We start from the raw sequence: 12,476 nt of genomic DNA, 5'->3' as shown, positions 1-12,476 counted from the left end.
GAAGATATTTTAAAAATAAAATAATTCCTTGAGTGCTAACATTGACTGAAAATGGCCTCATTCATCAGTAACAGCAGGTTATCTGAAGTGAATCCCAGTTGTATCCAATGAAAGTTTGTAAAACTACCTGAGGGGTGTTCCGTCAACGCAGCTGGAGAAAGCTGAGCTTACTTGAAAAAGCCTGGCTAGAATAAACGTCAACTTTCACTTGAGGCTCAAGCTGTTCCACTAATCATCGTATAATTCGTAATTCATTTGTAATTCAAAAACCAAAAAACGATAAATCTGTTATTTGTTTCAAAACAAAAAGACGTTTTTGGTGTTAGAATCAAATAACGAAAAATCAATCAATCCCGGCCCGTTTTTGTTTTTTGCAGATTCGTAGGTCTGAGGATATCAAGCCAATTCGTTTTTGCGTTTGAAACCAAAATCGGAAGTCACATGGTTTTTCCTTTTTTCATTTTAAACCAAAAACGAAAAGAGGAAATCACGTGATCTATTCCTTTTTTTGTTTCCAAACGAAAATCCAGAAAACGAAATTCAAAAGACCGTGCAGTTTTGGTTTAGAAATCAAGTATTTTTGTCAGTTTTGCACGATAGCGGAAGCGACTACATTAGCCTACCCATGATCCTCAGTGACCGTTGCTATGGTGAAGACGCCAGCGATAGCCGTGCGTGTGTGTAAACGGGATGAAGACGGGGTTATAAAACTGAACTTTACATTTCACATCCCTCATTTAAGTCCTTCACTTTCGTAATTTTCATCAAACTGGACTTTAGATTGTGCATTTTATTCAACCTCCACTGTTACATAATGTAATTATTTATGAATTATTTATGTTTAATTTATTCTCTTATCACCTTTCTTATATTTCATACACTTCGTTTCTTTGTCCATAGCACAGATTATTTTCTTTACAGTTCAATGTACAGTAAAGTACGTTGATCCCGATCATAACCAATAATCTGCAGTACTACATTATGTTATACTGACTGTATGTTAAGGCTGTCGCTGGCGCCTTCATCATAGCAACGGTCGCTGAGGATCATGGGTAGGCTAATGTAGCCGTATCCGCTATCGTACAAAACTGACAAAAATACTTGATTTCTAAACCAAAATTGAACGATCTTTTGAGTTTAGTTTTCTGGATTTTCGTTGGGAAACTAAAAAAGGAATAGATCACGTGATTTCGTTTTTCTTTTTTGTTTTAAAATGAAAAAAGGAAAAACCCCTGTGACTTCCGTATTTGGTTTCAAACGCAAAAGCGAATTGACTTGATGTCCGCAGACCTGCTGGATATTCAATCCAAAAAGGAATAACGATAAAACGAATCGGCAAAAACCAAAAACGGGCCGGGTTTGATTGGTTTTTCGTTAGTTGATTCTGACACCAATCAACTAATCAACTTTGTTTTGAAACAAATGATAGATTCGCCGTTTTTTGGTTTTTAAATTACAAATGAGTTACGAATTATCCGATGATATCTGCACCTCAACGCTAACTCTAGCCAGGCTGGAATAAACTTGAAGTGTGCGGGTGCACGGAGCACATAAGCAGCCCAGAATAGTCGATTGTCGAAAAGATTATACTATGTCGCAAAAAGAAGAAAACTAGAGGTTTTCTTCTCAGCAGCAGAACAAACCTGCTGATGAAACTGCATGAAGAATATAAAGGAGCTTTCACCAAAAAGGGCAAAACGGCTGCAATTAACAAGGTGGAGGAGATGACTTGGAACAAAACTGATGACAGATCAGCAGTGATAACGTAAAGATTAGAGGAGCAAACTTATTACCAGAAGGATGATGGTTCAATCCACGCATCCGGCTTGATGAGTGAAAGTGAAGAGCAGCACTTGTTTCCGCTCATGGTTTTATCTTTTTTTTTTTTTATTAATAAATGAGCATTCAGATCAGTGATTGTGGTTATATTATCACTTGGCTAGATAATATCACATGTATGTTTAAAATTATGGTGTAAGCAACTTAAGAGATCTTCCCGACATTATCATACTCTTTGACACATTTTTTCCTTCACAGGATGTCCATTGACAAGCATCACTGAAAGTTAAAAAATTAACTGGAAACTGAAGAAGGATATAAGTACAGTGGAAGCCACTTATAATGATCACATCTGTCCGGGTCAAATATCACTATACACAGATGATTATCATAACCTTTTCTTTTTCTTTATCTGTCATGCAGAACACCATCTAATTAACATTTGTATATTTATTAGCCTACATGAATATAAAGTTACAGAATTTTACTGACTATTTCAAAATGCAGTACAGTACAGTTTTGTCATAAGCTTCGAGGAGACTATGTTTGTCATTGAGAGAAAATGACTATCTACATTCTTTGACATGCAGCTGAGTTTAGCTGGACAGTCAGCCTGCCATGGAGCAGTCTAGTTCTGCTGACTAAGTTACCATGGTTACTGAGTTGGGACTCATATAAGCCGCAGTGATGGAACGGAACTCTCACTTAAATTAGCGAGGCTTATCGAAATAAACCAGGCTATCCCGTTAGCCAGCTTGATGGACCACCCCCCTGGTGTAAAAATAGTAACCATGAGTACATCACTCTGGTGTTTATATGGTGGAGGGCGGCATGCTCGTAACCCCTCCATGCCATCAAGTTAACATTTTAGGCCCATCCAAAAAATTCTGAAGACAGAAATGGTGAAAAACAACTTAATGCTCTAACTCCACAATTCAGTACTACATAGTTCACAGTCTTTTCACATGTTTTTAGCAATTATTTTCTAACATGCATAATGTGTTTTGTGATTTTCCTTTACATGAATTTTAGGATAACGGGTTAGAAACCTTTGTAACCAAAAGGATAAGTGTCACGTACCTTAATAAACATTGTAGAAATTGAAAGCAATTACAACACTAGCAACTGCTTCACTTTCTGGGGGATTGTTATACACCAGTGCTCAAAAGCATGAAATCATAGAAACATAGAAATGTTCATGTTTGAGATAGAAATTGATACTTTCATTAACCATAGTAGCATTAAACTGATCAGAATTAAGTCAATACAATGACAAACTCAATATCCTATTTTATATAATTGTTCTAATCAAACTTGACATTCATTAATGATAAATGGTCAATTTGTTGCAACTACTGTTTTGTAGACTTTTGGCATTCTGCCTGTGAGTTATTGAAGATGGTTATTAGGGGAAATGTCAACTTAATTTCACCTCAAGCTAAGAAAAAAAAAACACAGCTAAGCTTTAGTCTGTCATCTGGCATGGAGGAACAAATAAATATCTAAATGAGGCATTTTCTGGATCCATGAGGTTTTTTGCGTTATGGAATTCCTTTCAGAGTTCCCTGTCACTGTGTGACCTTTATCTGAACCAGGAATTTGCCTGGTTTTCCATAACTTTGATATGATAAACATGATGATAAACATTGTTGTGAAAGCCAGTACACTATTCCGAGTGTACAGATATTCTAATCTGTATGAACATTTATTGCATTTAAATATAAGAAGAGTGAACCATTCTGAGTTTTGAGACACAGTGTCTGGAAACATACCCCACCCACATATTGACACAAATGTGTATCAAATGTTGCTAAATGTTTTGCAGAATACAATAACAGGAGTTTCCAACTAAACAGGCTAGTCACTGTTTCTCTTATGACCAGTTCAATTTGTTTTCTCTCAACTTATCCTTAAAAGGCCTGAAACATGTAAGATGATCCAGTTATTCACAAAAAGAAAAAAAAATGAGAGGTAAAATGAAAAGTTAAAATGAAAGGTAAATTGAACATAATTTTGCTGCTTTTCTTTCCTGTTAATAATCTCTTAACCCTGCGAGGATCCCGACCACAGAACAAATATTTGTTTTAGATGCATACTGTATCTTCTTTCTTTATTTCAAACACAAACTAAATTACTGTAAAGCATTTAAGTGGCATATAAACAGGTAATAAATGTGTAATCTCATGGAATTCACAAATTTAAGGATAAAGTCAAGAATGAACTTCAACTCTAAGTTAACAAATTCTTTATAACACACCGTATGATCACTAAAAGCTCATGACTTCATTTGGATTTGGAAGAAGGTGTTATGAGCTAATTGCTGGTACAGTAGCCTGGAAGTGCAAAACAAAACAGCCAAAAATATTACTTTGAGATAGGCAGTGACTGAAGTGTGGTATCACAACACTGTAGAACAGAATATAAATAATTTATCTACTGAGAAAACAGTATGTGTGTGTCACATTGTACTATAAGTAATTGATTCTACAAGTCTCTGAACTCTACTGGAGGGATGAACACCATTCTTCAAAAAGATATTCCCTCATTTGGTGTTTTGATGATAGTGGTGGAGAACACTGTCTAACACGTCAGTCCAAAATCTCCCATATGTGTTCAACTGGGTTGAGATCTGGTGACTGTGAAGGCCATAGCATATGATTCACATCATTTTCATAATCATCAAACCGTTCAGTGACCCCTCATGCCCTGTGAATTAGGACATTGTCATCCTGGAGGAGACCACTCCCATTAAGATAGAAACATTTCATCATAGTATAAAGGTGATGACTCAGAACAACTTTGGGTTTGGGTCCACGACAGGTGGACCCAAACCGTGCCAGCAAAATGCCCCCCACAGCATAACAGAGCCACCGGAACCCCTCACCGGAACCCGGAATATATATATATATATATATATATATATATATATATATATATATATATATATATATATATATATATACAGTGCTGCTTGAAAGTTTGTGAACCCTTTAGAATTTTCTGTATTTCTGCATAAATATGACCTAAAACATGATCAGATATTTAGACAAGTCCTAAAACTAGATAAAGGGAACCCAATTAAACAAATGAGACAAAAGAAAAATCTTTGTTTTTCTTTTTTTTTCCATTTCTTTACTGAGGAAAATGATCCAATCTTACATATTTGTGAGAGGCTTAAGTATGTGAACCCTTGCTTTCAGTAACTGGTGTGACCCCCTTTTGCAGCAATAACTTCAAACAAACATTTACAGTTACAGTTACAGTTGCTTTAACCATTCTTTGGTAGAATGACTTGTGTGTTTAGGGTTGTTGTCCTACTGCATGACACACTTTCTGTTGAGCTTCAGTTCACAGACAGATACCTTGACATTTTCCTGTAGAACTGGCTGGTACAACTCAGAACTCATAGCTCCATCAATGATTGCAAGCTGTCCTGGTTCAGAGGCAGCAAAGCAGCCCAAACCATGATACTACCACCACCATGTTTCACAGATGGGTTAAGGTTCTTATGCTGGAATGCAGTGTTAACTCATTGCCAAACGTAACGCTTCTCATTCAAGCTGAAAAGTTCAATTTTGGTCTCATCCATCCACAGAACATTGTTCTAATCACCTTCTGACTTATCAACGTGATCTTGAGAGAACCATAGATGGCAGCAATGTTCCTTTTGGAGAGTAGTGGGTTTTTTCCTTGCAACTAATGCAGCAGTAAGTACAAAGAACAACGGGACAAATCTGTGTTGGTTCTGTGGTGTTGGCAGTTCAATTCTGACTTCCAGTCAATTATATCAATTATCGCTTCCAGTGTGTTTGGGCCTTACGTTGTGGACATGTTTTGTGTAATGTACATAGGCTACATTTTGCACTTCCAAGCTTCCATAATAACCCAATCATAACTCATAAACATACCTGCTATCAGCATTTATTGCAGACATTCCATGCTTTAGGTGGTAAAACTGTCCCACACTAGCTGCCTGTTTGTCAGTAGGTTTTGAGGCCAACCAATGTCACATAAGCCAGTGCTATCATTCCAACATGTATCACAAAAATGAAGTTAAAGCCTAAAATATGCTTACACTGAGGCTGAAACGGCTTCTGTGACTCACACACCGTTCAGTTCTTACCTGCACCACAGACATATAGTATGTGGTTTTAAAGCCCACACTTGATACTTGATGACTTGTACTTGAACTTCAGAACTGAAATTTGTCATCTAAACTTAGCTGCTTCTATCTCAGGTTGTGAAGACTGAAGAGTATCCTAGATAGCACTTCCTCTTTTCCTCACAGTACATGAAAGTCCCAACTTCTCTCTCTCAAAAAACACTGTGATGTGTCACACAAGACATTAGAGGGAAAAAAGTAATCTTAAGGTTGTTTATCAGATTTATTGTTCTTTCAAAAATGTTTATTACTGCTTGCTTCCCAATGTCATCTGCACCCAGGCTTCCCCCCTCCACCTGAAATTGGACTTTCTGTGTGCAAGATGGCAGGAAGTGTATGCACACTTTACAGTGTCACCACAAACAATTTTGTACTTATGTCATTTCTCTTGTAATGTGAGTTCATAGTAGCTTTATACTTTGTCAAACTGACAAAATCATAAGATGTACAGCTGAATTTGTGCTGAAAAAAAGGATACCAAAATGAGCCTGGAAGAAACTAATTAGAAGTCACTTCAAAACAAAACGTGTTTTCTTTACTCTGCACAAGTGTGTCTTTACAATATACTCTGAAAGACATGAGGAGTGCAGCGATGAAGAGATTTACCAAACCAAACAAAATAGAAACCTTTAGCCCAGACAGATAGATTGAGAGAGAAACATAATAGTGAATTTGGAAAGAGCTTTTTTAGTAATTAGAATTAAACTATGTGGAAATTAAATAATAGGCCTGATTTCACACTTCAAAAATTGGGATGAAGTACCCCCAGAAAAATTTAATTTGAAGTTTGTGAAAATACTAATAAATAATAGAGCTGAACTTGTTGTATTCCACCTATACAGCAGTTAATGTAGCTCCATCTAAACCAGGCATTGCATGCCAGTCTGCCTCACAGTCATACCAGTCATCCATCAAAACACCAAACCAAACAAATTACACAGAAAACTGAGCTGCAACTCACCCCTCAGAAAACTTCCACTGGCATCCAAAAATAAAAGATCTCAACTACACACAGAGTGAGTGAGCATGATGAACAGCTGATGAATGTATCGGTGTAACCACTGTTACCTAAATATTAAAACAGACATATATAAATATAAAACCATTCAAGATTTATAAAAAAATCAGTGATGGAAGAAGTATTCAGATCCTTTACGTAAGTAAAAGTAGAAATACCACAATATAAAAGTACTCCATTACAATTGAAAGTTCTGCATTTAAAATCCAATTTAAGTAAAAGTACAGAGGTATTATCAGCTAAATTTAAAAATCAAAAGTAAAAATACCTGTTTTTTATAAAAACTCCACTGCAGTAACTGATATATTAAATATGTTTAATAAAGTACATTATTAATACTGATGAATTGATGTGTAAGTAACATTTTACTGGTTAGTTTGAACTACTTTATATACACTTAACTAGTTAAGTCCTGTGGTTCCCAACCTAGGGGTCGGGCCCCTCCAAAGGGACCAAAAATAAATCTGAGGGGTCGTGAGATGATTAATGAGAGAGGAAAGAAGAAATTCTGCTGTAAATTTGGATTCATTTTTCAGACTTTTCTCATATCCTACTTGTTTGGGAAATATTGAAGAATTTTACTCTTTGGGTTAGAACAGTTTATAAAATGAAACCATATGAGACATTTAGAGGGGAAATGTCTCTTTGGTGAAACTGCTAACCACTCCTAAACATCTGAAACATGACAGAGACACAACTACACACTGATTTTATAGAAGAGCTCATAAGACAAAAAGGTTGGGAACTAATGGTTTAATCTTTTACAGTGCAGTGTAATTTATAAACTCATCAAGTGTTATTTTATGTAAATTTTTAATCTGAAAAGTAACTAAAGCTGTCAAATTAATGTAGTGGAGTTGAAAGTACATATTTCCCTCTGAAATGTAGTGAAGTAGAAGTATAAAGTAGAACAAAATGGAAATACTCAAGTAAAGTACAAGTACCTTAAAATTGTACTGAAGTACAGTACTTGAAAAAAAGTATGTTATGGATATAACACATGAAGACAGCGTACATAAGATATATAGTATAATGATTTTCTTTAATGTTCACTGCCCATAATTCCTATATTAGCAGTTTGTATTACATCATTACATCATTATATTGTTTCTTCATCTTTCTTCACTCTTTCTTTTATATGCAAGATAGATAGAATCTATTTATTAATTAACACTGCTGGACACACAGTGAGGGGATTGACCAGTGGAAAGTTAACTGTGAATGCCCCTAGCACACTCATATTGATAAGAGGACATTCCCCTCTCTTGATAGGTGGACTGTTGAATTGACAAAATGTCCCACTGCATACACTGCGGAACTGTGGGCCTTCTTTCTCTTTCATGGGTCCATCACTCAGTCCTCACCTGACCAAAAGATGTGTCATCAATTAAGATAGCCTCATACTCTAACAAGCAGCGAGAGGAAGAGGCCAATTGATCATGCAAGAGGAGAGTCCACCATATTGGGATCCTTGTTAAACCTCATTACTTTGGACTTTAAATATTGTTCTTATGTTCTTATGTTTAACAGTTAGAGTGTAGGTTCCATTTACAGTGGTGGAAAGTAACTAAGTACATTTACTCAAGTACTGTACTTATGTATAATTTTGAGGTACTTGTACTTTACTTGAGTATTTCCATTTGATGCTACTTTATACTTCCACTCCACTACATTTCAGAGGGAAATATTGTACTTTCTACTCCACTACATTTATTTGACAGCTTTTGTTACTTTTCAGATGAAGATTTGACACAATGGATAATATAACAAGCTTTTAAAATACAACACATTGTTAAAGATGAATCCAGTGGTTTCCAACCTTTTTGGCTTTTGACGTCTTACAAAAAGCAGTGTGTAGTCAGGGTCACATTTCAGATGTCTATGAGTTGTTAATAGCTCCATCAAATAATGATTTTTCCCTCTAAACTTCTCACATGGTTTCATTTCAATAAATGTTCAAATGATCCAATATTTCACCAAAAATCAAAGATTAGAGGAAAAAGTCCAAAAACTGAAAAAAAAAACTGTGTGTCAGAACGTTTTTTCTTCTTTCCTCTCCCATTAATCATCTCACGACACCTCAGATTTATCTGGTGACCCTTTGGAGGGGCCCGACCCCTAGGTTGGAAACCACAGGACTAAACTTAACTGTTGAGTGTAAGTTAAGTGTTGAAACTAGCTCCACCTCCAGCAGCTACAACAGTAACATGCTGCTCTAACACTGATGCTTCAGTATTAATAATCTAATGATATATGATATATAATGATAATATGTAATAATATATATAATAATATATCAGTCAGAAGGACCAAACCGCTACTTTTACTGCAATACTTTAACTACATCAAGCTCATAATACTTGTGTACTTTTACTGTTGTAGGATTTTTATGCAGGACTTTTACTTGTAGTGGAGTATTTTTACATTGCTGTATTTGTACTTTTAGTAAAGGATCTGAATACTTGTTCCACCACTTGGTCTAATTGCTCAATGTGGATTAAAGCTGCACTAATCACTATTTTTATATTAACAATAGAAAATACACAAGTAATATTGAAGGGGATTCACAGTAGTGACATGTCCACAGTAAATTATCACCAAACTGCAATTCTCCTCAGCTCAACAGAGCATTTTAGGGTCTTTTAACTAGCTGTTTTGGTCAAAGCTAAAAAAAAAATAGATCTAAAAGGATTCTAGATGAATATTAGATGATTTGTAAGGTGCACAGAAACATGACCTCAAATTGTTAGTGTTAATATTACTCTTTGTCTGCTGGATATGTAAATCAGAAACTGTTTGCTAACATGTCCACCTTATCAACCCCAAGTGTCACTTGTTATTTGGCTATGTACATAATTGTGTCAAATTTTATCATAAAGCAGTGGGAGACACTGGAAATTCTAGCTTCTATAGCAAATATTTCTGACAACAGAGATCCCAGTCAAGAGTGGTATTTGGGTTTGACATTATTTTCTGACTTTCTTTCAACAATTTTAATGGTGGACTAGGGTTACCCATATTCGCTAAAATATGGTTTCCTCCAAAGCCAAGGAGGAAAAAGGAGGTTTGAGAATGTCCTCCAGCATCAGTCGTTGTAGCAAATGCACAAAAGCAATATTTATATATGTTCAAATGGCAAAGCCCTCCAATGGCAGTAGGAATTATCACTATTGTCTACTGGGAGCAAATAAGGAAGTAGTGTGACGTTGTTATAAAGCAACAAAGCATGCAGGAAGGTCTGGGTGGTTGAATGAGTCAACAAAATGTCTCACATTGACAGGGACATGGCTTTTCGTTTCCTGTTTTCTGTTGACGTCAACCTTGGTTAATCGTTCACCAACCAAATTATTTTAAACATAATAATGAAGGTGCCCTAACCATAATGAAGTAGTTTTAACTCAAAACACAATGTTCTCCTAATCTTAAAAATCCTCTGTAGACACATTTGAAGACATAAAAATACTCTTATTTGAATAATAACATTTTAATACCTTGCTAGAAAATTCTTAAAATTACATCTCCTGCTGCTTCATTAAAAAATACAGAATCTCTGAATATGCAATCATTATTCATTTTAAAAGTTGAACTGCTGGACACAAGATGGCCCCTACTTCACTGTCAAGTCCATTCTCAGTGTGTGTACACTGGAAGCTTCAAGACTGGCTCCAAACTAGCTGTGATGTCACAAATCATACTTGCCTTAAACTCAGATTTAAGGTGAGCACAGAGAAACTTCCCTCCTTCAGCAGATGAATGTAGAAACAAACTGCACAGTGAAAAGAACAACATCACAATGAAGGAACAAAGTGGAGGCCAGTTACACACAAATTATTTTGTTGTTTACGGTTGAGGAAAAGTTAAAAGATAAAATGGAAAATGTATTCGATGTTAAAATACTACTGAGTGGTTATATTCTACTTTTCTGAAGCTCAGAGAACAAAGGCCACAAAGGTCTGCTATCTGCCTGCTAGTCCCATTGAGTGATTTATACCTATCCAATTCCAATCAAATCGATTATCCAATCTTACATATTTGTGAGAGGCAAAAGTATGTGAACCCTTGCTTTCAGTAACTGGTGTGACCCCCTTTTGCAGCAATAACTTCAGCCAAACGTTTCCAATTACTGTTTATCAGCTTGGAGGAATTTTAGCCCATTCCTCCTTACAAAACAGTCTCAACTCAGGGATGTTGGTGGGCTTCTTTGCATGCTTCAGGTCCTTCCACAGCATTTCTTTAGGATTAAGGTCAGGACTTTGACTTTGCCGTTCCAAAACATCTTTCTTCTGCTCTAACCATTCTTTGGTGGAGCAAATTGTGTGTTTAGGGTTGTTGTCCTACTGCATGATCTTCTTTCTGTTGAGCTTCAGTTCACAGACAGATACCTTGACATTTTCCTGTAGAATGTGCTGGTACAACTCAGAACTCATAGCTCCATCAATGATTGCAAGCTGTCCTGGTTCAGAGGCAGCAAAGCAGCCCAAACCATGATACTACCACCACCATGTTTCACAGATGGGTTAAGGTTCTTATGCTGGAATGCAGCGTTTGCTCATTGCCAAACATAACGTTTCTCATTCAAGCTGAAAAGTTCAATTTTGGTCTCATCCATCCACAGAACATTTTTCTTATCACCTTCTGGCTTATCCACGTGGTCTTGAGCAAACCGTGGACGGCAGCAATGTTCTTTTTGGAGAGAACAGGCTGTAGCCACTGCATGAGAGGCATTTAGTTTCCTAGACATTACCATGAGGTCCCTTGTGGCCTCCCGGAGTATTACACGCCTTCTCTTGGTGTGATTTTTGTTGTTCGACCACTCCTGGGGAGAGTAACAATGGTGTTGGATGTCTTCCTTTTGTACATGATCTGCCTGACAGTCGACTGGCAAACTATTTAGAAATGGTTTTGTAACCCTTTCCAGCCTGGTGAGCATCAACAACTGTCCTTCTAAGGTCCTCAGAAATATCCTTTATTCCAGCCATGACACACCTCCACAAACCTGTGTTGTGAAGCTCAGACTTTGATGGCATAAACCCCGATTTCTCCTCTTTAAATAAGGCAGGGCCTCCCAGACTCACACTTGATTGTCATCCCATTGACTGAAACACCTGACTCTAATTTCCCCTTCAAATAAATTAATAATCCTAGAGATTCACATACTTTTTGCCACACACAAATATGTAACATCGGATCATTTTCCTCAGTGAATAAACTATAATAAACAAGTGTAAGGTTTTTGTCTAATTTGTTTAACTGATGTTGCTTTATCTAGTTTTAGGACTTGGAAATCTGATCATGTTTTAGGTCATATTTATGCAGAAATTATAAAGGGTTCACAAACTTTCAACTGAGAATACAGCTTAGAATGAGAATGGGGTGTAAGCACGGACTGTACAAAGATGGGCGTAACAAGGTGTGACGTCACCTGTTGGTTTCATTGGAACCAGTTTAAAGCCCAGGGTTTCAGCTTACAGTCGGCGCCATCTTTTCCGTTTGGAGCCAGGACCTTCCATATAAGGA

The sequence above is a fragment of the Thunnus albacares genome, chromosome 7 (genome assembly GCF_914725855.1).
Source record: "Thunnus albacares chromosome 7, fThuAlb1.1, whole genome shotgun sequence".
In the NCBI taxonomy this organism is placed as follows: Eukaryota; Metazoa; Chordata; class Actinopteri; order Scombriformes; family Scombridae; genus Thunnus; species Thunnus albacares.
The sequence above is the reverse complement of the archived record's forward strand: the minus strand, read 5'-3'. Positions refer to the sequence as shown.